Source organism: Caretta caretta, chromosome 1, assembly GCF_965140235.1.
Source record: "Caretta caretta isolate rCarCar2 chromosome 1, rCarCar1.hap1, whole genome shotgun sequence".
Taxonomy (NCBI): domain Eukaryota; kingdom Metazoa; phylum Chordata; order Testudines; family Cheloniidae; genus Caretta; species Caretta caretta.
The window spans coordinates 250,685,874-250,690,406 of record NC_134206.1 but is presented as its reverse complement, the minus strand read 5'-3'; the positions used below and the strand labels follow the sequence as shown (position 1 = coordinate 250,690,406).

At 51.1% G+C, this 4,533-nt stretch overlaps 1 long non-coding RNA gene across 1 annotated transcript; it reads left to right on the top strand.

Moving 5' to 3' along the window:
- The first annotated feature begins 769 nt into the window (after window positions 1-769).
- LOC125627197 (uncharacterized) lies at window positions 770-2,253 on the top strand. The gene is made up of 2 exons (XR_012666637.1): window positions 770-1,127; window positions 1,716-2,253. It is a non-coding gene; the product is annotated as an uncharacterized LOC125627197 (long non-coding RNA).
- The last annotated feature ends 2,280 nt before the right edge of the window (window positions 2,254-4,533 follow it).

Here is a 4,533-nt window from a genome sequence, read left to right as displayed (position 1 = left end):
GTCTGCCTTTGTTTTCTGATAGTCTGCCCTGAGGTAGGCACTCACAGTTGTGAGCCACTCCAGACAGCATGACATAGAAAAATAATAAAGCCTGGGACTAACTAAACTCCATGTGGCTGGAGGAGGAAGAATGCATCTCTCTGCCACACCCTCCTTACCCACCCCACTCTTTCCACTTGGTCCACTCAGCCCTGGTCTACACTAGGACTTTAGGTCGAATTTAGCAGCGTTAAATCGATTTAAACCTGCACCCGTCCACACAATGAAGCCCTTTATTTCGACTTAAAGGGCTCTTAAAATCGATTTCCTTACTCCACCCCTGACAAGTGGATTAGCGCTTAAATCGACGTTGCCGGCTCGAATTTGGGGTACTGTGGACACAATTCGATGGTATTGGCCTCCGGGAGCTATCCCAGAGTGCTCCATTCTGACCGCTCTGGACAGCGCTCTCAACTCAGATGCACTGGCCAGGTAGACAGGAAAAGAACCGCGAACTTTTGAATCTCATTTCCTGTTTGGCCAGCGTGGCAAGCTGCAGGTGACCATGCAGAGCTCATCAGCACAGGTGACCATGATGGAGTCCCAGAATCGCAAAAGAGCTCCAGCATGGACCGAACGGGAGGTACGGGATCTGATCGCTGTTTGGGGAGAGGAATCCGTGCTATCAGAACTCCGTTCCAGTTTTCGAAATGCCAAAACCTTTCTGAAAATCTCCCAGGGCATGAAGGACAGAGGCCATAACAGGGACCTGAAGCAGTGCCACGTGAAACTGAAGGAGCTGAGGCAAGCCTACCAGAAAACCAGAGAGGCGAACAGCCGCTCTGGGTCAGAGCCCCAAACATGCCGCTTCTATGATGAGCTGCATGCCATTTTAGGGGGTTCAGCCACCACTACCCCAGCCGTGTTGTTTGACTCCTTCAATGGAGATGGAGGCAATACGGAAGTAGGTTTTGGGGACGAAGAAGATGATGATGATGATGAGGTTGTAGATAGCTCACAGCAAGCAAGTGGAGAAACCGGTTTTCCCGACAGCCAGGAACTGTTTCTCACCCTAGACCTGGAGCCAGTACCCCCCGAACCCACCCAAGGCTGCCTCCTGGACCCAGCAGGCGGAGAAGGGACCTCTGGTGAGTGTACCTTTTAAAATGTTATACATGGTTTAAAAGCAAGCATGTGAAAGGATTACTTTGCCCTGGCATTTGCGGTTCTCCTAGATGTAGTCCTAAAGCCTTTGCAAAAGGTTTCTGGGGAGGGCAGCCTTATTTCATCCTTCATGGTAGGACACTTTACCACTCCAGGCCAGTAACACGTACTCGGGAATCACTGTAGAACAAAGCATTGCAGTGTATGTTTGCTGGCATTCAACCAAAATCTGTTCTTTATCTCTCTGTGTTATCCTCAGGAGAGTGAGATATAATTCATGGTCACCTGGTTGAAATAGAGTGCTTTTCTTCAGGGGACACTCAGAGGAGCCCATTCCTGCTGGGCTGTTTGCCTGTGGCTAAACAGAAATGTTCCCCGCTGTTAGCCACAGGGAGGGGAGAAGGTTGAGGGGGTAGTCACGCGGTGGGAGGAGGCAAAATGCGACCTTGTAATGAAAGCACATGTGCTATGTATGTAATGTTAACAGCAAGGTTTACCCTGAAAGAGTGTAGCCACTGTTTTATAAAATGTGTCTTTTTAAATACCGCTGTCCCTTTTTTTTTCTCCACCAGCTGCATGTGTTTCAATGATCACAGGATCTTCTCCTTCCCAGAGGCTAGTGAAGCTTAGAAAGAAAAAAAAATGCACTTGCGATGAAATGTTCTCCGAGCTCATGCTGTCCTCCCACACTGACAGAGCACAGACGAATGCGTGGAGGCAAATAATGTCAGAGTGCAGGAAAGCACAAAATGACCGGGAGGAGAGGTGGAGGGCTGAAGAGAGTAAGTGGCAGGCTGAAGACAGGGCTGAAGCTCAAATGTGGCGGCAGCGTGATGAGAGGAGGCAGGATTCAATGCTGAGGCTGCTGCAGGACCAAACCAGTATGCTCCAGTGTATGGTTGAGCTGCAGCAAAGGCAGCTGGAGCACAGACTGCCACTGCTGCCCCTCTGTAACCAACCGCCCTCCTCCCCAAGTTCCATAGTCTCCACACCCAGACGACCAAGAACGCGGTGGGGGGGCCTCCGGCCAACCAGCCACTCCACCACAGAGGATTGCCCAAAAAAAAGAAGGCTGTCATTCAATAAATTTTAAAGTTGTAAACTTTTAAAGTGCTGTGCTTAAAGTGCTGTGTGGCATTTTCCTTCCCTCCTCCACCACCCCTCCTGGGATACTTTGGTAGTCATCCCCCTATTTGTGTGATGAATGAATAATGAATGCATGACTGTGAAGCAGCAATGACTTTATTGCCTCTGCAAGCAATGATTAAAGGGAGGAGGGGAGGGTGGTTAGCTTACAGGGAAGTAGAGTGAACCAAGGGGCGGGGGGTTTCATCAAGGAGAAACAAACAGAACTTTCACACCGTAGCCTGGCCAGTCATGAAACTGGTTTTCAAAGCTTCTCTGATGCGTACCGCGCCCTCCTGTGCTCTTCTAACCGCCCTGGTGTCTGGCTGCGCGTAACCAGCAGCTAGGCAATTTGCCTCAACCTCCCACCCCGCCATAAACGTCTCCCCCTTACTCTCACAGATATTGTGGAGCACACAGCAAGCAGTAATAACAGTGGGAATATTGGTTTCGCTGAGGTCTAAGCGAGTCAGTAAACTGCGCCAGCGCGCCTTTAAACGTCCAAATGCACATTCTACCACCATTCTGCACTTGCTCAGCATGAAGTTGAACAGCTCCTGACTACTGTCCAGGCTGCCTGTGTACGGCTTCATGAGCCATGGCATTAAGGGGTAGGCTGGGTCCCCAAGGATACATATAGGCATTTCAACATCCCCAACAGTTATTTTCTGGTCTGGGAATAAAGTCCCTTCCTGCAGCTTTTGAAACAGACCAGAGTTCCTGAAGATGCGAGCATCATGCACCTTTCCCGGCCATCCCACGTTGATGTTGGTGAAACGTCCCTTGTGATCCACCAGAGCTTGCAGCACTATCGAAAAGTATCCCTTGCGGTTTATGTACTCGGCGGCTTGGTGCTCCGGTGCCAAGATAGGGATATGGGTTCCGTCTATAGCCCCACCACAGTTAGGGAATCCCATTGCAGCAAAGCCATCCACTATGACCTGCACATTTCCCAGGGTCACTACCCTTGATATCAGCAGATCTTTGATTGCGTGGGCTACTTGCATCACAGCAGCCCCCACAGTAGATTTGCCCACTCCAAATTGATTCCCAACTGACCAGTAGCTGTCTGGCGTTGCAAGCTTCCACAGGGCTATCGCCACTCGCTTCTCAACTGTGAGGGCTGCTCTCATCTTGGTATTCATGCGCTTCAGGGCAGGGGAAAGCAAGTCACAAAGTTCCATGAAAGTGCCCCTACGCATGCGAAAGTTTCGCAGCCACTGGGAATCGTCCCAGACCTGCAACACTATGCGGTCCCACCAGTCTGTGCTTGTTTCCCGAGCCCAGAATCGGCGTTCCACAGCATGAACCTGCCCCATTAGCACCATGATGCATGCGTTGTCAGGGCCCATGCTTTCAGAGAAATCTGTGTCCATGTCCTGATCAGTCACGGGACCGCGCTGACGTCGCCTCCTCGCCCGGTATCGCGTTGCCATGTTCTGGTGCTGCATATACTGCTGGATAATGCGTGTGGTGTTTAATGTGCTCCTAATTGCCAAAGTGAGCTGAGCGGCCTCCATGCTTGCCTTGGTATGGCGTCCGCACAGAAAAAAGGCGCGGAACGATTGTCTGCCGTTGCTCTGACGGAGGGAGGGGCGACTGACGACACGGCTTACAGGGTTGGCTTCAGGGAGCTAAAATCAACAAAGGGGGTGCCTGTACATCAAGGAGTATTTCAGGCAGGACTGCACGGAGGGTTCCAATAAGAAATGGTGCACCTAAGTTATCGTTGTTATTGGAACAAGGAGGTTAGCCTGGCCTCTGATTGATACATGGCTAGATTTACCTCGCTGCACCTTCTCTGTGAGTGACTGCAGTGTGATCTAGACAGGGGAGGAGGCAAATGAGTACAAAACAAATCTGGTCTATTTCTTGTTCTGACCCACTCCATCTATCTTTTACATCTTTGGCTGGCAGCAGACGGTGCAGAAGGACTGCATGCCATCCACATCTCATGGCTGCTCGGCAGAAGATGGTACAATACGACTGCTAGCAATCCTCATCTCTTGCCTGCCTGGCAGAAGATGGTACAGTACGACTGCTAGCAGTCCGTATCGCCTGCCCGCTCACCATAAGACGGTTCAATAGGACTGACTGCAGGACTAAAGAGAATGACCTGGTCAAGTCACTCCAAATTTAGTCCCTGCGCCCATGTCTGCCCAGGCGCTCCCAGCCGACGTGGCCAGGAGCACCTCGGACACGACGAGGACGACTACCAGTCGTATTGCACCGTCTGCTGCCAGAAGGCAATGGGTTGCTGCTACT